Source organism: Macaca thibetana, chromosome 6, assembly GCF_024542745.1.
Source record: "Macaca thibetana thibetana isolate TM-01 chromosome 6, ASM2454274v1, whole genome shotgun sequence".
NCBI lineage: Eukaryota > Metazoa > Chordata > Mammalia > Primates > Cercopithecidae > Macaca > Macaca thibetana.
The window spans coordinates 102,762,170-102,785,435 of NC_065583.1; the positions used below are offsets into that span (position 1 = coordinate 102,762,170).

Consider the following 23,266-nt stretch of genomic DNA (forward strand, 5'->3'; position numbering starts at 1 on the left):
CACCGTGCCTGGCTGTTTTTAAAAATGTTAATGCAGAGGAACATTGTTCATATAAATAAGCAGAGGTCTGTGAAAGGAGTTTTCTCAGAGTAATATCACTCGTTTCTCTGAAGTCCTCAGTTATATGTAAAAAATGATCTGTGTGATCTATCATCAAAAATAATTTTTGTGCCAGGCACGGTGGGTCACACCTGTAATCCCAGCACTTCGGGAGGCCGAGGCGCGAGGATCACCTGAGCTCAGGAGTTTAAGACCACACTGGGCAACATGGTGAAATCCCGTCTCTACTAAAATACAAAAAATTAGCTGGGCATGGTGCGCACCTGTAGTCCCAGCTACTTGGGAGGCTGAGGCACAAGAATCACTTGAGCCCGGGAGGTGGAGGTTGCAGTGAGCCAAAATCTTGCCACTGCACTCCAGCTTGAGCTACAGAGTCAGACTTCATCTCAAAAAAACCCAACAACAACAACAATAATAATAATTTATGGACAAGCACAGTGGCTCATGCTTGTAATCCCAGCACTTCGGGAGGCTGAGGCAGGAGGATCACTCGAACTCAGGAGTTTGAGACCAGCCTGGGCAACAAGGTCAAGCCCCATCTCTACTAAAAAATACAAAAATTAGCTGGGCATGGCGGCTGAGGTGGGAGAATCACTTGAGCCTGGGAGGTTGAGGCTGCAGTGAGCCGATTGTGTCGCTGTACTCCAGCCTGGGAGTCTCAAAATAATAATAATAATAATTTGTAGTGTTCTACCAGCTGAAAATTCAATAGGTCCTCTTCTAATTTCATTGAAAACAAAAGCTTACAAACTACTTTTGCAAGAATCTGATCTGCAAAAAGATGTATTTCCCAATCTTTAACGTTGTTCACTTTCTCAAGATCAATGCCAACCTTCTGAAATGTGCCATCCAAAATAGAATGAGGCTATTCTTTGTATGATGAGATGAAAATAAATCTCCAAAATAATCTTAAAGCAAAATAACAAACAAATGTTGAATTGCTTGAATTGTTTCTTTCTTTGGCTTCCCAAAGTTCTTCCTGGCCTGTGGCAGTGCATCAGAATAAAATGCAGGACAGGTGAGAGGTACTCTTGTCTTCTGTCAAGTGAGAGAAGGAAGGCTGAGAGGGAAAAGGAGAAAGAACCAGCAAGGTGCTTTCCCAGAAAAATGAGTTTTATAGACATTCTGTATCTAGAAGCCAATTCCTTTAACCTCCTAGCCCATGTGTATACACCCGGGGGAAAAATCTCCCTGAATCCTCAGGACTGTATGTGAGACAGAGAGTTCCGTGGCCCTCCTTGCAGGATGTGTGACAGGGGTGTGGCTTTGTGTTTGGCATCCATGAGCTCAAACCCCTTGCAGGAGAGGGAGCATGCAGACAGGCAGGTGCAGGAACCAGGGTGAGCACTTTTGGGCTCCTGCCCCACAGCAGCATCTAGGGTTGGGTGTCTGACTCCCGAAGCACAGGTGGGCGTGTGTTATAATGTGCTCATTTAGCCTTGCTGTCCACAGATGGCTTTAGTGTTAGACAGCTCAGTGGACCCTCTTGGCACCCAGGTTCTTGTCTGTCATCCAGGAAGAATCAGGTTGCACATGGACTTGAAGAGTGAATGCGGGGATTTTACTGAGTGGTAGAGGTAGCTCTCAGTGGGATGGATGGGGACCTAAAAGGGGGATGGAGTGGGAAGATGATCTTCCCCTGGAGTTTGGCTGTTCAGTGGCCGATCTGTTCTCTGATCATCCCTAGCCAAACTCCTCTCAGCATTCAGGTGCTCCTTCTCTTCTCTCCTTCTCTGCCATGCATTCTGCTGTTAGTCTGCTCATCTCCCCCAGAGCCTGGGGTTCAGGGTTTATATGGGTACAAGATGGAGGCATGGCAGGCCAAAAGGCAACTTTTTGGGCTGAAAACGGGAATGCCTATTCTCATTTAGGGCTGAGGATTTCCAGGCTTGAGGGTGGGGCCTTTGCCAGGGAACTGCCCTCTTCCTAGTATTTCCCTATCTCCTGTCGGTATGACACGTACCTCAGATAAAAAATCCAGCCCTAGTATCTAAAAGTCCAGTGTTAAGTAAAAGCAGAAACAATTGATAGAAATTTATTTTTTAAGTAAATCTGATTTATTTATTTCTGATTAGGTAATATATTCACCTGGCATAAAATTTTACTCTACTAAAAGCACACAGTGAAACTCTGCCCTACCACTTTGATCTCTTAGTCTTCTGTTCTCTTCCCCAGGCAATGGATATAGAAAATTCATTGTTTTAGTGCTGAGATAATCTATGCATATTCATGCAATTATGGACAAATATTTTTTTCTTCCTTCTCTTTTGCAGTTGTGACTGTGCTATCCACACTGCCTTGCACCTTACTTTTTTGTTGTTTTGCATTAAAATTGGAGATTTATTTTATATCAACATACAAAGAATAGCTTCATTCTCTTTTAAATGGCACAATAATCTGTTGAATGAATAATTTGCTAAAACAGGCCCAGATTTAGGTTGTTTCCAACAATCTCTATTGAAATAGTGTCGTGATAAATAATACTGTACATATGTCACTTTGCATTTGTGTGAGTATATTTGTTGAGAAAATTCTTTCTTTCTTTTTTTAAAAAAATTTTTATAGGGGTGGGGTTTCCCCATGTTGACCAGGCTGGTCTCGAACTCCTGACCTCAAGCGATCCCCCCACCTTGGCCTCCCAAAGTGCTGGGATTACAGGCATGAATCACCATGCCCAGTCCAAGAAAATTCTACAAGTGGAATGTCTGGGGGAAAGGGCTTATGTATGTGTTATTGTGATTAGATGTTAATAAATCACTAATCTTCAAGGAGGATGTAGCACTTTACCAGCAGCAAGTTATATGGGTATGTGCTTTAGTTACCTATTGCTGCCTAACAAATCACCCCGAAACTTAGTGACTTCAAACAACAATCATTATTTTTCATCTCACACAGTTTCCAGATGCAGGGGCAGCTTGGCTGGGCTGTTCTGGTTTGGGGTCTCACAAGAGATTGCTTTTCAGATGGATAATTTTGAAGATTTCCTCACATGTCTTTTACAGGACTTATACCTCTGGTGCACAAGCCAAAACCCTAGGTGATGGAATCACTGGGACCACTCAGGTATCTCTTTCTATTTCTATTTTTTTGTGGTCTCTCCACATGGTTTCTTCATCTTGGTGACTTCAGGGTAGCCAAACATCTTACATGGGGACCCAGGGCTCCACAGAGTACCTGGGAGACAGAAAGAGTGCCAGCTGGAAGCTAGATCCTTTCTATGGTCTAGACTTAGAAGCATGTCCAGGGCTAGGGGAAGGCAAGAAAGATGCCTGGGGCAAGCGATTGAAGGAGGCACTTATAAAAAGCCCTGCTTGGATGTCACATAGTACCCTTCCAAGCTCCATCCAGTGGGGAAGAGTTCACAAGCCCACCCAGGTGTAAGGAGAGGGGACACAAAGGGAGAGAACTCCATCTTGGTGGGAATAGTGTCAGTCACCTCATTATAAAGAGCAAATTCGATATATGCTCAAGGTCTTTTCGCCTTTCCAATCTGATGAGTTAAACAAGGCATTTTGTTTGTTTTTAAAAATAAACTTCTTTTTGAAATATAATTGAATTGTACTTTCAAATCATATTATACATATCAAAATCTATGAACGAGGTGAACGTCTTTTCAGTGTTTAGCTAACTGTCTCCATAGCCGTTGTCCATTTTTCTATTGGTTTTTAGATCTTTCTCTGTGAGAAGAATGTGTGGGTGTGTGTGTGTATGTGTGTGTAGAGAGAGAGGAAGAGAGAAAGGAAATTAGTCTTTTGTTTGTGATGTGAGCTATAAACATTTTTTCCCATTTATTATCTACCTTTTGACTTTGCTTATGATGGTTTTCCATGCCAAAAAAATATTTTTGTGTAGTTAAATTTCTCTTTTATTTTAGTCTTCTGGATTTTTGGTCATACTTGAAAAGGTCTCTCTCACTCTGAAATTATAAAATTTTGCCCACGTTTTCTTCTACTCTGTATGTGTGTACATATGAACACATGCATGTATATGTATGTGTTTGTTTTTTTACGTCTTTGCCTTTGCTGTATTCAGTATTAATTTTACTCTAAGGTATGAGGTTGGGGTGCAAATATCCTTTTTCTTGATGGCTATCTAGTTGATTTGAAATGTTGCCTTTATTATATAAATTTCTGAAGTCAACGTTTATAATTCCATTTCATTCATGTATGTGGGTCTTTACGTGATAGTGCTACAATATTGTAAGAATTGTAGCTGTGAGATGTGTTGTCTGGTAGGGTGACTTCCCTTTATTCATTTTTATAATTTTGTTAACTATTCTTTCTATTTTTTTTTTTAAATGAAAACCATTTATTAAGTGAATTGCATGGTGGTGTTACTGGTCATGAAATGTGATTAGGATGAGTGAGCTCACTGGGGTGTTTCAGATTTTTCTGAACATAAAAAAAAGGAAATGAAACAGCCAGGCACTCACGCTTGTAATCCCAGCACTTTGGGAGGCAGAGGCGGGTGGATCACTTGAGCTTGGGAGTTTGAGACCAGCCTGGCCAACATGGTGAAACCCTGTCTCTACTAAAGATACCAAAAAAAAAAAAAATTAGCTGGGCGTGGTGGTGCACGCCTGTAATCCCAGCTACTCAGGAGGCTGAGGCAGGAGAATCGCTTGATCCTGGGAGGTGGAGGTTGCAGTGAGCCGAGATCACACCATTGCACTCTAGCCTGGGTGACAGGATGAGACTCCATCTCAAAAAAAAAAAGGAAATGAAAGGTTCTCTGATATCCTAAATAGAAAGAAACCTGTCATTAGAAGGAAGAAGTTTCCATCTCAAATCTGCAGAATACTCTGGAGCCTTGATCTGAGCCGTGATGATACTTGAAGAGAAATAAATTGGTGGAGATTAACAAGGAAAAAACCCCCTAACTTTTAATGTGGTTATTTTCCTATATTAATAATTTAGATTTAATGCCAAATCTCCCAAGATAACAGAACCTTTCTTTAATGATTAGGAATCACATATAACTTCCATTTGTTCATCTGCAGTACTATTTCTATATAATTTGCCGTGTTTTCCTAAAAGCGTGGGAAAGGAGTATGAATGGGGTTCACTCATTAGAAGTTTTATTCACCAATATTGTGTTAATTTTTCCCTAGTTTTCAACAAACAAGTTATTTTGATGAGTATCTCTTAGAGCCACATTCTTGTTACTTTTCCACTGATGTCTCAAGATTGTAAACACTCACATTTCTATGTTCTAACTAATGTACAACAATATTAAAGCACAGGCCTTGGCTGCTGTTGAAACTTTCCTACTGAAGAGATCAAAGGCATGTTGCTATTGTTTGCTCCCATTCTCCTGGGATGCTAGGAGATCCTGCAGAGTCTCTCGAAGGACATGCTTTTAAACTGCCACGAATTTGCAGAGGTTTTGCTATTATTCTTTTTTTTTTTTTTTTTTTTTTTTTTGAGACGGAGTCTCGCTAAATCTGCCACGAATTTGCAGAGGTTTTGCTATTATTCTTTTTTTGTATTTCTTAGTAATAATGGGTCTCAGGATTTCAGTATTTCTATCAAAAGGAAATCCAAAGCTCAGAAGTTCAAGTGAAGCTTCAATAAAAGGCAAATGGAAACTGAAAATCTAAAGACCTCGTAGTGGGTTGACTTAGGTTCTCAAGAAGATATGCCCAATGCCTGTGAATGTGACCTTATTTGGAAATAGGGTCTTTGCAGATATTATTAAGATAAGGTTCTCGAGATGAGATCATTCTGCATTTAGAGTGGGCTCTAAATCCAATGACTGGTGTCCTCGTAAAAGAAAGGAGTCGGAGATTTGACACTCAGAGACACACATGGAGGCAGAGATTGAGGAGGCGGGGGTCTGCAAGCCAAGGAACAGTAAAGCTGGCCAGGCAGGCAGCCTCCGCAAGCCAGGGAAGAGGCTTGGAAGGTGCTGTCCTTTGGAGCCTCCAGAAGAGACCCACCTTGCTGACACTGTGTGCACTTTAGACTTGTTGCTGTAGAAATACATTTCTATTGCTTTAAGTCACCCAGTTTGCAGTAATTTGTTATGGAAGCCCCAGGAAGCTAATACAGGCCCTTTTACCCATTAAGGTTTTTGTCTTCAGAGTCCAGCAAAATTGTTAGGTAGAAGAAACACTTCTCCAGCATCTCCCCCTGCAGTCCCCTCTATTCTCTCTCCCCTGTCTTACTGCCCCCTCTGTTGCCCCTCAGCCAGATTTCTCCTTCCTGAATTTCCTCTCCTCCAAGTGCCAAAATATCCTTCTCCTTCCTTCAAATTTCCCACTGTATCAGGATCTACCAATCAGCTTACAACAGCTTACGGATATGTTCACAGCAGGGTGGAGACCAATCCTGTGGCGGGGGCTGGACTTCTCAGGAATATTCTTATTTCAGAACAGTTGGAAAGGAATTCTTTCTACTGGGGGAATCTCTGGAATTAGCTTGTGGTCCGATGGATAACTGCAGGGACGCCTCTCTTGAGCCTCTCTGTCTCCTTCCCCTCACCTCCTCCTCAGGGACCCTGGTTTCTGTGGCTTTGTTAGAGAAAAAGCCCCCACCATCTGTACAGGCCCAGCACGCTATAGTGAGTGGGGCCCAGCTGGCCAAGGCAGATGGGCCTAGAGGTTAAGGCTGGTGGGGAGCTGTGGAGAAACTGCTTTGAAGGAAGAGAGATTTTTTAGGATAGCTATATGTAGACAGGACTGGCTACAGAATTGCAGGGCCAAGTGCACTGAAAATATAGAGCCAATTGTTCAAAATTCTTAAGAATTTCAAGATGGCAAGAGCAGCAGGTATATACCCCAAAGAAAGGAAATCAGTGTATCAAAGAGATATCTGCACTCCTATGGTTACTGTAGTACTGTTCACAATAGCCAAGGTTTGGAATCAACCTAAGTGTCCATCAACAGATGAATGGATAAAGAAAATGTGGCATATATACACAACGGAGTACTATTCAGCCATAAAAAACAATGAGATCCTTTCATTTGCAACAATGTGGATGGAACTGGAAGTCATTATGTCAAGCGAAATAAGCCAGGCACACAAAAACAAACTTTGCATGCTCTCACTCATTTGTGGGAGCTAAAAACCAAAATAATTGAACTCATGGAGATAGAGAATAGAATGATGGTTACCAGAGGCTGGGGAGGGTAGTGAGTAGGGGAGGGAAGGGGGGAAGGTTAATGGTGCATAAATATAGTTAAATAGAATGAATAAGATCTAGTATTTCATAGCACAAGAGGGTGACTATAGTCAACAATAATTTATAGTACATTTAAAAATAACTGAAAGAGTATAATTGGAATGTTCATAACACAAAGAAATGATAAATGCTTGAGATGATGGATACCCCATTTACCCTGTTGTAATTATTATGCATTGTATGCCTGTGTCAAAATATCTCATATATCCCATAAATATGTACAACTACTGTGTACCCATAAAAATTGAAAATTGAAAAAAGATGACAACAGCAGAGGATTAAACCATGGGCAGGACCATTCTAACCTTGGGGCCTGTGCTGCCACGAAGGCTGCATACCTAGAGGCCAGCCCTGAGTGGGGTCCCCAAAAGCTTTGAATCTGAACTGAGGGGCGTATTACCTGGGGGGTCAGTGGGGGTCCATTGTGGACTTGAGCTCATTTCAGAAATCAGTGTGGCATAGCGAGAAGCTGCCACCATCAAAGTTGTGGGCTCAGCTTGGCAATGGGGACCTCCAGGGAGGCCATGTACGATTTGTCTGGATGAGTTTGTGTAGGTAACCAAAACAAAAAAAAATTTAAAACCCAGGAAAATGATCAGGTATTTAAAATTTTGCCACCAGGGGGGCTCCTGGTAGCTGGGAGAGCTCTTGTTTATGAACCATAAAGTCTTCTTGTCTCTGCAGGCCCAGGAACTAACTTACTTTGCATGAGAGAAGGGGTGAGGTAGTCGGGATGGGGAGTTTGGGATGAAGGGAAAGGTTAGAATGTTGATGCAAAGGGAGCTTTCAGAAGACGGGGGCGGGGGAGATGGAGGGTGGGGGGTGGGGAGAGATATGTCTAGGGGGCTTTTCTTTCTTTCTTTCTTTCTTTTGAGACGGAGTCTTGCTCTGTTGCCAGGCTGGAGTGCAGTGGCGCGATCTCTGCTCACTGCAACCTCCGCCTCCCATATTCAAGCGATACTCCTGCCTCAGCTTCCCAAGTAGCTGGGACTACAGGCACACGCCACCATGCCCAGCTAATTTTTGTATTTTTAATAGAGACAGGATTTTACCATGTTGGCCAGGATAGTCTTGATCTCTTGACCTTACTATTCACCTGCCTCAGCCTCCCAAAGTGCTGGGATTACAGGTGTGAGCCATTGCGCCTGGCCTCTAGAGGGATTTTCTAAGGGAGGTTCTGTATGATGTGAACAGGGAGGCCTGTGGACCTCCCTCCCCCACCCTCCCAGCCTGCCCTACCACCTCCTCCACCTCTGCCCTGGCACATTTTCCATTAAAATTTTTTTTTTCAGCAATCTTTACGGAGTAAGCTTCCTTTGGGGGAACAAAGAGAAATATTTAGTCCATGGTGAGAGAAGAGAATTGTGGGGTGATGGGGTGAAGGTTAGTATATCATAACCTTGTTAAAATGGCGGTTTAACCCCTGCAGAGCTCACTGGAATGAGGCAGGTAGTTTACGTAGCCTCAGAAAAATCACAAGACTTGCTTTATATTTTCATTTATTCCCTTCACTTGGAAAAATCATGAAGGGAAAAAGGAAGGCTGGTAGGCACAGCCTGGTTGGAGGTGACTGCAGTCACTGGGGAGAGAGGAGGGTATGTGAGACTGATGGCAGTTTAGTTCTGGGGGTGAGGTGGGAAGTTGGGGAGGTAGAATTAAAGCCACGGGCTCCTACCTGGCTGACAACAGATAAGGCCCTGAGGGTACCCAGACTAAAGCCATGCCACTTACGCTCCTCTTGCCTGTCTAGCTTTGGGCTTTTATCACAACCAGATTCAGAATTACTGCCCTGTTCCATTCCCTCTGGATCCTGGATACTTTGATGATAGGCATAACTTTATTGCTAGACAATAAACACTCATATTAATGACATTTTACATTTAGAAAGTGCTATCTCTATGTCACTGTAGTTGGTTGTGAGGGTGTATGGTTGTAGTCAAATTCACCTGTGGTTGGGTGGGCTGAGGCCAAACTGTGTCATGGCAGCTGCCAATATGGGGAAAGGGAACTGGGCATCTTTTGTTTACCTAGCACGCAGGAGCTTTTCTTTGTTCTAAGTACAGGTTCTACAGATGAAATGCCTCAAGATACAATGTGTTCCCCCTAAAAGTCCAGAGAAAGTATCCGTTGATACTGTCCAGTTTCTATAAACCACACTGGTACAAAAGAAAAGGGAGCACTGTGGCTGATGTTTGGCATTCTTGTGCAGGATGGGGAGAGGCATTTTCCATTACCTGGTTCACCAATGAGACAGACATATCGCCACCCCTTCGCTCTCTTTCAGAACGCAACCTTTGCTGGCCTCAGCTCTGGGGAGATTCCCAGGCAAAGTCCACTGGCACAGGACAAAACAAAAAGCGTTCACTTCTAGCTGGTGGTTTCAACTTCAGTCCTCAGGTATACAATCAATTCCAGCATATTATCTTCTAAAGCAATGGCTTCAAATCTACTCTATGTGAGACAGTCTCTGCTTATGGAACGGCTACTCATACTCATTAAAGCAGCCAAAAGTATTAATATTATAAAGTCCTAAAATGCCATTTTGTAGAGGGTTTTATTTTTGTTTTTTTGAGAGGAGTCTCACTGTCGCCCAGGCTGGAGTGCAGGGGCGTAATCTCGGCTCACTGCAACATCCACCTACCAGGTTCAAGCAATTCTCCTGCCTCAACCTCCCGAGTAGCTGGGATTACAGGAGCCCCCCACCATACTCGGCTAATTTTTTATATTTTTGGTAGAGATGTGGTTTTGCCATGTTGGCTAGGCTGCTCTAGAACTTCTGACCTCAAGTGATCCGCCTGCCTCAACCTCCCAAAGTGCTGGGATTGCACGCGTGAGCCAAAGTGCTGGGATTGCACGCGTGAGCCACTGCGCCTGGCCAAGTTTGTTTTTGTTTTTGTTTTGTTTTGTTTTTCTTTCTCTTCTTTTCTTTTTTTTTTTTTAAGATGGAGTCTCGCTCTGTTACCCAGGCTGGAGTACAGTGGTGTGATCTCGGCTCACTGCAACCTCCACCTCGCGGGTTCAAATGATTCTCCTGCCTCAGCCTCCCGAATAGCTGGAACTACAGGTGTGCATCACCACACTCGGCTAATTTTTGTATTTTTAGTAGAGACGGGGTTTCGCCATGTTAGCCAGGCTGGTCTTGAACTCCTAACCTCAGGGGATCTACCCACCTCAGCCTCTCAAAGTGCTGGGATTACAGGCGTGAGCCACCATGCCCAAGGGGAGTTTTGTTTTGGTTTTTGTTTTTTTCTAAATCGTCGTTTCCTTCTGCCACAAAAATATAGCAAGACTTGATTTTAGATGTCTATATTGTAAGTTAGGGTTATATGATCCCTGAAAAGGGTATTTTCCATTTTAAGTAATCCTGTGTCTTTTCCATCCTTTAACACTTATCTCCCCATTCCAGAACACCGCTCCTCCCTCACCCCCCACCAAGAGAAAGCCTGCAGGAGGCCAGTGGTCTCATTCCATTGTTTAAAGGGCTAAGTGAAATCATCCACTAGGGATTCCATCCATCAAATCAAATGTTATGAATTTGGTTTGTTTGGTAGATGAAAAAGCCTAAATTGGCTGTCTCCCAGTTCATTCTACATACCATTGTGTGAAAGCTAAGACCAAGGGCCCTCCCAAGAAACAACAGAAAATGGATAATTCTGTGAAATAAGAAGCCAGCAGTTCTCAGCACTTCCCACCAGGCCCTGGTCAAAGTCCAGCATGTCTGCTGGTCCATAGTCTCTAGAAGTGGAGAGCAAAGGAACAGCCACTGCAGCCAGGTTCGTTCATTCATTCATTGCAACATTTACTGAGCGCCTGCAATGTGCCAGTCCCCATTCTGGGCCCCATGGCTACAGGCATGATCAAGACTGTTGATGTGGAGGCAGAATGTTCAGGACACCATTGGCCAGGCACGGTGGCTCACATCTGTAATCCCAGCACTTTGGGAGGCCAAGGTGGGTGGCTCACCTGAGGTCAGGAGTTTAAGACCAGCCTGGCCAACACGATGAAACCCTGTCTCTACTAAAAATAGAAAAATTAGCTGGGCAAGGTGGCATACACCTGTAGTCCTAGCTACTTGGGAGGCTGAAGCAGGAGTATCACCTGAACCTGGGAGGCAGAGGTTGTAGTGAGCCGAAATTATACCATTGCACTGTAGCCTGGGTGACAGAGCAAGACTCCATCTCAAAAAAAAAAGAAAAAGAAAATGTTCAGGACACCCATAAATCATGTTGTATAGATATAGAGTCAACCCTGGAAATACATATGGTCACAGAACCTTCTGACAAGGACACTGTCACTGGCTCTCCCTGCTTTCCACACTCCATCCCACAACCACCCCCACAAGTGAATATCGCCAAGGGCAGAGAACTCCCTGTTTCTGAAGTAAGCTATCATACTTTCCACCAGTCCTAATTTTGTCCCCTAGAGCTACAGTGAACCTCTGTGCCCCTTCTGCTCCATGATCACCCTTCCAATTAGAAGGCAGCTGCCATGTTTCTGTTATCCTTCTTCACAAAAAATATTGGGGACCAGGGCATGGGAGGATGGTCCAGATTGAGTCCAAGCTAAAGTTCATAGCTAGGTGCGGTGACTCATGCCTGTAATCCCAGCACTTTGGGAGGCCAAGGCAGACAGATCAACTGAGGTCAGGAGTTTGAGACCAGCCTGGCCAACAGAGCCTGTCTCTACGAAAAATATAAAAAATTACCCAGGTGTGATGGTACATGCCTATAATCCCAGCTACTTGGGAGGCTGAGGCACGAGAATTGCTTGAACCTGGGAGGTGGAGGCTGCAGTGAGCCAAGATCATGCCACTGCACTCCATCCAGCCTGGGTGACAGAGCAAGACTCTGTCTTAAAATAAAAAAACAAATAAATACAAAGTAAAGTTCAGAAATGCCTGGACTTTTCTGGAAACTGCTGGGGCATGCCCACCAGAAGTTCGAATGAGAGCCTGATTATCCTGTAAAGAATGAACTTATCCAGAGAGAAGATGACAACTGGGGTGACCACCTTGACCCACGTACCAAACCTTGATCATCAGAGAAAGGGACAAACCTGAGCAGAACTCAGGGGCACAAAACAGATTTTAAAAATGCATGTATATATAGGACAAAAGTGAAACAAAATGTTAATTCTTTTTCTGGGAGGTGAGGTTATGAGTGATTTTATTATTTTATTGTATTTTTAACATTTTCTACAATGAATATATAAAACATAAATTGACTAAAACTTTATTTTTTGAGACAGTGTCTCAGTCTGTCACCCCAGGGTGGAGTGCTGTGGTGTGACCATAGCTCACTGCAGCCTTGAGTTCTTGGGCTCAAGATCATGGGCAATCCTCCCACCTCGACCTCCCAAAGTGTTGGAATTATAGGCATGAGCCACTACATCTGGCCTAAAACTATTTTTCTTTTTATTATAATTTTTTATTTTGAGATGGAATTTTGCTCTTTTTGCCCAGGCTGGAGTGCAATGGCGCAATCTCAGCTCACTGCAACCTCTGCCTCCTGGGTTCAAGCGATTTTCCTGCCTCAGCCTCCTGAGTAGCTGGAATTACAAGCATGCGCCACCATGCCCGGCTAATTTTGTATTTTTAGTAGAGATGGGGTTTCACCATGTCGGCCCGGCTGGTCTCAAACTCCTGACCTCAGGTGATCCACTAATCTTGGCCTCCCAAAGTGCTGGGATTTACAGGTATGAGCCACAGTGCCTGACCTAAAACTTTGTTTTTAAGAAACCATTTAGAAATTGATTTTCTACAGTGATTTACTTATCTGCTCTATTTTACTGAAGAACAAAGTTTCTTTAGTTTACATAATAAACAATATTCAGAAAAATGCTGTTTGCAAATATGTGTTATGACACTGCTCACCATGTTGTTTCCTTGGAATTAGTCATTCCTCCTCCTCTCAGTGTATGAAAAAAACAAATAAACAACAAAAAACACCTGGTGCCTGGCTTATAAAGATACTTTAAAATGGCTTAATCATGTTCTTTAAATAAGCAAGCAGCAAATCCTTATTAGCATGTGTACGGTTTGAAGAAAATGAAAGTAACCACCAATAGAAATTCATTTCCACTAAAGGATTACAAAGGGTCTTGCAGAGAGGGCCTGAGACTAAGAGCATTAGGACACAGTTTCTGGAGAAGTTAAACACTGCTTCTTAACACACAATCACATTGCGTTAAAACTGCTTTGCAGATGTTTGAGAGATTTGCAGAACTGATAAAGACATCCACACATGTCAAAACTACCATCTAGAGAATTTAGGTTATAGTTATAGGACTTAGGGAAATAATAACTCTGAATTTTATTTTGTGACCAGTGATTATTTAATGCATAAAATAAGATTTCTTATTCTTAAATATGTTTTTTTTTCTTCTTTCTTTTTTTGGGGGCAGAGTCTTGCTCTGTCATCAAGGCTGGAGTGCAGTGGTGCAATCTCAGCTTACTGCAACCTCTGCCTCCCGGGTTCAAGTGATTCTCCTGCCTCAGCCTCCTGAGTAGCTGGGATTACAGGCATCCGCCACCACATCTGGCTAATTTTTGTATTTTTAGTAGAGACAGGGTTTCAGCATGTTGGCCAGGCTTGTCTCGAACTCCTGACCTCAGGTGATCCACCTGCCTCGGCCTCCCAAAGTGCTGGGATTACAGGCGTAAGCCACCATGCCTGGCCTAGATTTCTGATTCTTAAAATAAGCATCTTAATGTTTTCAAAACTACAATTTCTGCTTTTCTTAACTCTGTTGGCTGGGTGGTCATCAAAGTTTGTTTCTAATGTGATGGAGAACTTAGAAACATACTGTTTTCTATCTCATTGCAAGGTTTAAAGTTATGGGGTGAAAATGTTCACACTAAACCAATTTTAAATTTGGCTCACTTGAGACGTGTTTCCAGATGGGCCCTGGGATGGGATGGGGTCTCCTTGGAGAGGGAAGGCACTGAAGAGTCCCGCAAAACAGGGTTAGGAATATACCTGACTCACTGGCAGTGACAGCCTTTGGTCTGGAGAGTGCTCTTTGATACAAATGAAAGAAATATTTCAAAACCAAAGTAAGAAGGGGAGGATTGGAAAGATTTAACTTATTGCCCAAGATTTGTGATTTTATAATTTAGGATTTTTTTTTCTTCCCCAAACTCGAATTTAGTCTTTTATTTATTTTTATTTTTATTTTTTGAGACGGAGTTTCACTCTTGTTGCCCAGGCTGGAGTGCAATGGCATGATCTTGGCTCACTGCAACCTCCAACTCCCAAGTTCAAGTGAGTCTCCTGCCTCAGCCTCCCGAGTAGCTGGGATTACAAGCATGAGTCACCACGCCCGGCTAATTTTGTATTTTTAGTATAGACGGGGTTTCTCCACATTGGTAAGGCTGGTCTTGAACTCCTGACCTCAGGCGATCCACTGACCTCAGCCTCCCAAAGTACTGGGATTACAGGCATGAGCCCCGCACCTGGCCAATTTAGTCTTTTATAATGACTCCTTTACAGTTCTTGCAGAAACAACTGATTTCAAAGTGACACATTAACCAGGTGTGGTGGCTCATGCCTATAATCTCAGCACTTTGGGAAGTTGAGGTAGGAGGACTGATTGAGCCTAGGAGTTTGAGACAAGTCTGGCAATGTAGGGAGACCCTGTTTCTACAAAAAACAAAGCCAAAAACTAGACAGGCATGGAGGCACACGCCTGTGGTCCCAGCTATACAGGAAGCTGGGGCGGGAGGATCCTTTGAGCCCAGTAGATCAAAGCTGCAGTGAGCTATGTTCACGCCACTGCACTCCAGCTAGGGTGACAGAGCAAAACCTTGTCTCAAAAAAAAAAAAAAAAAAAAAAAAAAAAGTGACTCTCTTGTTCCTAGAAGGAAGAAGTATACACTGGGGATCCCTCTCACCTCTAGAAGGAAGATAACTTCAGGGAAAACACAACTTGGAAAGATTGACTCTTTTGGCTTTATGATAAAATATTTGAGACCCTATGAAAGTAACTTTAAGTGGGACCCCATGTTATCAGCCTAGCTCGTGACCTAATACTTAACACAAATATTCATTTAAAGTCAACACTCTACTTTTAGACATAATTTCATCTGTGTGGTTTGGGGTATCCTTACCAGCAGCATAGTTTACTGTTGAAAAGCTTGGACCGTGGCACCAGAACAGCTGGGTTCAAATCTGAGCCTCAGCACTTACTAGTTGTGTGTCTTGAGCAAGTTGCTCAACCTTTCTGTGCTGTGTTTTTCCGCATCTGTAAAGAGAAAATGATAATCATAGCTACCTTATGCAATTAGTGTTGGGATTAAAAGAGTTAATATACATAAACCGTTGAGAATAGTCTTGAGTCAGGGTTAGGGGGGTGGGAAAGAAAAGAGAATATTGTTTATGGTAAATGCCTTATAAGAATTCTTCCCGGGAGGCCGAGACGGGTGGATCACGAGGTCAGGAGATCGAGACCATCTTGGCTAACACGGTGAAACCCCGTCTCTACTAAAAAATACAAAAAACTAGCCAGGTGAGGTGGCGGGCGCCTGTAGTCCCAGCTACTTGGGAGGCTGAGGCAGGAGAAAGGCGTGAACCCGGGAGGCGGAGCTTGCAGTGAGCTGAGATCCGGCCACTGCACTCCAGCCTGGGCGACAGAGCGAGACTCTGTCTCAAAAAAAAAAAAAAAGAATTCTTGCCTGTCTTCCCTGTGTTAGTTTTTTGGAACTGATTCTCTCACCAAAACGTATTCACAAATAAGAGTAACCACTGTTGTTATTATAGCTATTTTTATTGTGGTCTAAAAAAGTGAATATTCTTCCCAAGGTCTCTAATTTACTATCAGATAGAAAATCCAGCCTTAGAAAGAATGGAACTCCCTATTTCAAAATCAGAAAGGTATTTCTTCTATATGGGCATTATTTTTTCTTTTTTTGTGGTTGATTTTCAAATGTGACAGATATGACATTTTAAAGGGGCATTGTATGATTTTTTTCATGGGAAGAGGCTGAAAATTTGCCAGCTTTTTTCAAGAAAATAAGACAGTGAACCTAAATGAGATTTTAATGTAAATATTACATAGGAATAACAGCACTTCCTATGAAATTGTATCATCCTTCCCCCCATCATCCTGTTTACCTTTGCCCTGCAGCTGTTTGCTGGGTGCCGGCCCTGGGAAATCACCTACTAACAATAACCCGGTTGGCTTCTGATCTGCAGGAAGGTCATTCTTCCCTGTGACAGATGAACACATTTTTCTTTTGCTATTTGTTTTTGTTTTCTTTCACCCACTTTTTCTTTCAAAACTTAGTTTCTTTCAACTCCTTCTAGAGTTTTCCTGTGATTCTTTCTTTCCACTTTTGTTCCCTTCTTCATAATTACTTGGCACGTCCTGCTAGTGGGCTACACTTCCTGAATTTCCACACTCTGCAGCTCTTTGAAAGGCCTGCTTTTACTCTTCCCGTCCAGGTCATCTGTGCAAATCATTAAAGTCATGGGGTTGGCACTAATGACTGGTCGACTCCATTAACGCAGCCTCCCCTCTGTGGAAGTTTGCTTTTCTGGGTCAGTGTCTTTTACTGTGGAGCTTGTTAAGAGCCTTTATTGCTTGAAGAAGGTGCACATTGGAACTTGAAGATTTCCTGTTTATACACAGGGCAGGGCCTGGCTGAACACTGATAGTGTGGGCAAGCTCTCGAGCTTTGCCAAAGGGCTCTCAGTAGCACCCAAGAGGAGCTGCAACGAGGATTTTAAGACAAGTGTCTGCTTAGCTGCCACGGCTATGTTAGAAACTGCAAAAGAGCACCCCGCAGAGCTGAAGAAGGATCTGGTGCCGCCAGTGGAGAGGTCTGCACCCAGGTCAGGTCTCAGGGGGCTGCTGTGAGCCCGAAGACATCTTTATGCTAGAGGGGAGAAGGGCACCCTTTTCTAGGTCCCCCATCTGAGTGGATAAAAACCTAGGACGGAGTCCCTGTAACTGTGACTGCCAGAGGACTGCTGTCCATACAAATGGTATTTACAGGAAATGTGGCCTTTTCCAAATCCTTTCAGGGTCCACCAGGATGTGGGGAGGGGGTCTCGATCTGCTTCTGCTATAGTGTGACCCCAGTCACAGGTCTGCGCGGTTCTGCTGGTGCTCAGAGTTTTCTGCCCCAGCTGGGTTTCTAAGCCCCACCCCTTGTCAAATACTGCCTCTCCAAACCCTTCCTAGGAATCATTGCATCACTTAGGGCGTCAGCAAACTGTGCCTCCAAGGAGGGGATCTCCTCTCCAGTTGGGGAGTGGGGTGCTGAGGCTGAATTAATTACTGGAAGCTGTTTGATGAGTGTGGAACCTCAGCAGAGCGTCCTGGAGAGGGGCCGGGCACCCTGCCACAAGACACCCACAAGGTGTGGAGTTTCTGGGTCAGGAAGAACCAGATGAAGCTGCTCATGTGGCCAAAAGTAGCAAATTCAAGGGATGAGTGTGCATTTTCCAACATGGAAAGGGAAGGAAGCAAGGGGATTTCATCAACTCAGGACCAACCTGAGGAGTCTCATCCAGGCTTAGAGGAGCCTGTGGCCCCCAGAAAGCCCACCCTCAAATGAGGTTCTCCCTCCCTAGCATGGCCCTGGATAAAGCTGGCCTTGTCTTGCTTCCTGGTCCCTGTTATCCGGGTTCTACACCACCCATCCCCTTCCTATCAGTACAGTCGTCCCTCAGGTCATAGATGAGACTACAGGTTTTTTCCAGCCTAGTCTCTCCAAGATTAGAGCCCTGGATACCGAATATGTTTTGGTTTTTTGTTTGTTTCTTTTCTTTTCTTTTTCTTTTTTTTTTTTTTTAAGACAGGATCTTGCTCTGTTGCTCAGGCTAGAGGTCAGTGGCACAATCTCAGCTCACTGCAACCTCAACCTCCCAGGTAGCTAGGACTACAGGTGTGCACCACTATGCCTGGCTAATTTTTTAATTTCTTGTAGAGACAGAGTCTCACGATGTTGCCCAGGCTGGTATGAACTCCAGGCCTCAAGCAGTCCTCCCACCTCAGCCTCCCAAAATGCTGTGATTACAGGTGTGAGCCACTATACTTCAGCCTCCCAAAATGCTGGGATTACAGGTATGAGCCACTACAGCTGGCCCAAATCTAGTTTCGAAGTGGATTGATGCTTTGGTTTTGAAGTAGATTGATGCTCTGATCACATGGGGATTTTGATCCATGGGTAACTGTTTTTGAGCTCTGAGAAGCAACCCAAATCCCAGGAAGCCTCAGGCTCCTGCAGTTACACCCCAGGTGGGAACAGCCTGAGGCAAAAGGCCATATTTGTGTCCCTCTGACATTCTACATTGAGCTAAGTCTGTGGTTGGAGTTGGCAGGTGGCAGGGAATGGGCTGTGCTACTTGTGGAAGCTTCCAACAAGAGCTGCAAAGGAAACATCGCTCAGGCTGGGTCAGACACCAAGTCCGTGAAAGTCTAATTCCAGCAGGAGCAGCCAGGCCCCACCAGGCCTGGGTGTCCCTCTTCCCTGTGGAGCAAGGCTTATTTTAGGCTCCCTCCAACTCTGTGGTTCCACATCCTGAGTGAGCATCCATACTCTCTCCCCCTTGAAGAGCCAGGAGTTAATGTCCTCTGGCCATCTTAGTGCCTGGTCTTGGTGGCACCCACCCCTGTCCCTTGGGAGTCCTTTCCGACTCCTACAGTGTCTTTCCGTTCTCGTGAATCCTCTCCCACATGTGTGAGCTTGGGATTATTGTCTTTGTTTTAGAAAGGAGAAAACTGAGGTGTGAGCAGGAGATAGAATTTCTCTGTGGGCCCAAGGCTTGTGGGTGGCTGAGCTGGGACATGAATCTGGATCACCAGACTCCAAGTTCAGTGCTCTCCCTACGCTCGTGTAAATGTCTCTTCAGCAAGAACTGGTGCCAGGGGGCAGGAAGTGTACTAGGGCTCCTCTTGAAACAGGTTTCCTCCCCCCTCAGCAGGAGAGCAGGCAGCATGGGGCTTCAGTAAATATTTGTTGAATTGAGACTGCATAGGAAGGATGATGGGGAACAGCGAGCTGGTGAGGCCAGGAGGCCAGGAAGGCAGCCACACACAGCAGCAAACCCCTCCCTGCCCAGCCGGGGCACTTCATGCTCATGTGCTGGGAGCGGAATTTTGTTAGATGAGACCATTACCTTTACTGGTTATAGGTGTTGTTGTTGTTCTTATTGTTCAACTCCACCACTAGTATTCTTCCTTCTCTCCAGGTTCCAACTGTGCAACTGCAGAAAAGAGAAGGTCAACAGACTCCTGAAGGTAATCATGTCTTCTTCCTGTTCAAAGTAATTTTCATGCTTACATATCTGCCTCATGGTATCTATCAGATAGCTCTTTCCATAATAATCCTACATAATAAATAACCACAAAGCCTCAGTGACATGTAATGGTAAACATTTATTTTGCTCTTGTGTCTGGGGTGGCCAGCAGAGCAGCTTTGTGGGAGTGCCTGTCACTGCTAAGAGTCAGCTGGCTGTCAGCTGGGTGACTGGGATGACTCAGCTCAGCTCCTTCAGCAGGCTGGCCCAGGCGTGTTCTCATGGCATGCTAGAGGAACATAAGAGGCAGTGGGATCATGCAAGTACTTTGTGATCCCCTGTTTGGGAGCTGTTGTTAACATCCCATATACCAAAGCCCAGATTCGAAAGGTAGGGAAATTGGCCATCACTTTAGTGAGAGCATCTATAGAGTGACATGGCAAAGGATGTTGGATACAAGGAATGTTGCAAATAGCATGCTCATCCTGGTCCTGACTGGCATTAGGCTCACTCCATAGAGAAGTAAACTCCTGGCAGGGCACGGTGGCTCACACCTGTAATCCCAGCACTTTGGGAGGCCAAGGTGGGCGGATTGCAAGGTCAAGAGATGGAGACCATCATGGCCAACATGGTAAAACCCCATCTCTACTGAAAATACAAAAATTAGCTGGGCATAGTGGCATGTGCCTGTAGTCCCAGCTACTCGGGAGGCTGAGGCAGGAGAATCGCTTGAACCTGGAAGGCAGAGGTTGCAGTGAGCCGAGATTGCACCACTGCACTCCAGCCTGGGCAGCAGAGCAAGACTCAGTCTAAAAAAAAAAAAAAAAAGAAGAAGATAAACTCCTGTGTTAGCAACCCCAACGTAGTGATGATTTACAACCACCAAAGGCAAATCTTCATCCCCATAAAATATCTACAGAAAGATCTCTGTTGAGTGTTCAAAACAAAAATAGGTTTATCACAAAGGTGTTTTTTATTTGCTTTGTTTTGGTTTTTCAGGCAAGTGTTCAAAGATAATTCTCTAGGAGTCTCTCCTGTTTTCTTCATGTCTTGTGAGCAGGGACTTAACTGTCACTTGTTCCTAGTTACTTTTTCAAGCATGTTTGTATGATTCCCATAGGGAGCCTATTTCCATGACAGCGTCTCCTGCTGTCAACCCTGGTCCCTATCAAGGATGGCCATCATCAGACTTCTCAAAGATGTCAGTGCCTCCCTCACCTGTACCCTTGTTACTCTACTGACAGGAATACTCTCTCTGCCTTCCCGAGGAATACAACACAGTGGTGGCTCCTATGGTTTTGCATCAATCCACTCTAACATTCCCACATATCTGAACTTTCTGAACCCTTCATGAATACTATGCTGAGGCAATATCAGCATTTTCACCTCATTTCTTTTAGGCCATTGTTAGCAGAAACTTTAAGGAGCTATTCTAGCCGTCTATTAGGACAGGTTCTAGGTGTCTTTTCCCTGATGTTAAACTTCAAGTCATGAGAGAGGGCTCCTATATCAATACATTGCCCTCCATCCCATCTTATTTATATTCTAGTCTTACCAGAAATACACACTTGCCACCCCCCATCCACACACACAGTCTTATTCCTTTAAGATCTACATCCCTATGTGATCCTTGGTTGCTACGGGGACACATTAACCAAGTCCGGCAATGTCTTTGGTATGTTAGATATTTACTCTTGGAGCAGGGAGCTGTGTTTCTCTATTCAGACTGTGCTGAGACATAATCTTCGTAACTGGTCTGAAGGCAATAAAAAGAGGCAGGCTCATCTTGAATAGTACAGATCAGGTGAAGCTTTAGCAGGGTTCCCAGGCAAGGGGCATCTGCTCTGGTCTGCAAGGGGAGAGAATTCAGAGATGCATGAGAGCTTACGTCTCAGATTCATGCATCCAAATATCCCTAAATCAAGTCTCAGAGTCTCCCTTTTTCTATCAGGGCCCTGACTTTTACCATAAAAGACTTATTGGCATTTCCACCCTTTGGGCTGTCTGAGCAGCACCATGGTGGTTGGCAAGAACAAGTGCCTTACGAAGGCAGCAAAAAGAGAGCCAAGAAGAAAGTGGTTCCATTTTCTAAGAAAGATTGGTACTACGTGAAAGCACCTGCTATGTTCCATATAAGAAATATTGGAAAGACCCTAGTCACCAGGACCCAAGGAACTAAAACTGCATCCGATGGCCTCAAGCGTCATGTGTTTGAAGTGAGTCTTGCTGATTTGCAGAATAATGAAGTTGCATTTGGAAAATGTAAGCTGATTACTGAAGATATTTGGGCAAAAACTGCCAAACTTCCATGCCATGGATCTTACCCATGACAAAATGTGCTCCATGGTCAAAAAATAGCAGACAATGATTGAAGCTCATGTCAATGTCAAGACTACCACTGGGCAGTGGCTCACGCCTATAATCCCAGCCCTTTGGGAGGCCAAGGCAGATGGATCACCTGATGTCAGGAGTTCAAGACCAGCCTGGCCAACATGGTGAAACCCCATCTCTACTAAAAATACAAACATTAGCCAGGTGTGGTGGTGGACACCTGTCATCTCAGCTACTCAAGAGGCTGAGGCAGGAGAATCACTTGAACCTGGGAAGTGGAGGTTGCAATGAGCCAAAATCACACCACTGCATTCCACCTGGTTGACAGAGTGAGACTCCATCTCAAAAAAAAAGAAAAAAGAAAAAAAAGAAAAAAGGCTACCAATGGTTACTTGCTTTGCCTGTTCTGTGTTGATTTTACTTAAAAACACACACACACACACACAACAATCAGATATAGAAGACCTGTTATGTTCAGCATCAATAGGTCTGCCAAATCCTGAAGAAGATGATGGAAATCATGACCTGGGAGGTGCAGACAAATGACTTGAAAGCATTGGTGAAGAAATTGATTCCAGACAGTGCTGAAAAGACACAGAAAAGGCTTGCCTATCTATCCTCTCCACGATGTCTTCGTTAGAAGACTAAAAATGCTGAAGAAGCCCAAGTTTGAATTGGGAAAAGTCATGGAGCTTCATGGTGAAGGTAGTAGTTCTGGAAAAGCCACTGGGAATGAGACAGGTGTTCAAGTTGAATGAGCTGATGGATATGAATCACCAGTCCAAGAATCTATTTAAAGTTCAGACTTATAACAGTGGGACATAAAAAGTCCTATTTGTTTTAAAAAAAAAAAAAAAGACTTGTTGAAGCCATGAGTTAGCTGTCCTTTGCAGTTCTGTCACCCTTATAATCAGCTCCTGGGACCTATTTTAACCACATTCTACCCTACAATGGCTAGAGGCCTCTGGCTTTCACATCATACCTCAGTTGATACTTAGCTAACCTGAATCATTTGTTTGTCAAGACTTCCACAGAGTTAACAAAATCTGACCAGTTCCCAAATCTTTGTAATTTCATTGCCCCAACTCCATTCAAGTGTCAAAGTTGTCACATAACCCAATGTGTCACCTTCTACCTGTACCTGTGCAGGTGACAGTCTTGGTGACTGTGATGTTACTGCCTGCCCAGGCTATCACCACTGCACTCCAAAATCCCATCCTGAGAGGCTGATTTTTAATACCACTGTTACCAACTCTCATAGCTTGGTTCTCTTACAGGCAGAATCTGAGACAAAGGTCATGTCACGTAGTTTACTTGGTAGTGATACACAGGAGCAGGAGTGAGGAACCAGGGGAATAAGACCAGAGAAGATGGAAACCAGTAGAAGGGAACAATATATAAGAATACAGGCCTCATCCCACTCCCAGTGAGACTGAGTATTACACATGATC

The 23,266-nt window shown here is 44.1% G+C and overlaps 1 pseudogene; it reads left to right on the plus strand.

Annotated features, from left to right (window-relative positions):
* The first annotated feature begins 21,500 nt into the window (after positions 1 to 21,500).
* LOC126957614 (40S ribosomal protein S3a-like) lies at positions 21,501 to 22,613 on the plus strand (annotated as a pseudogene).
* The last annotated feature ends 653 nt before the right edge of the window (positions 22,614 to 23,266 follow it).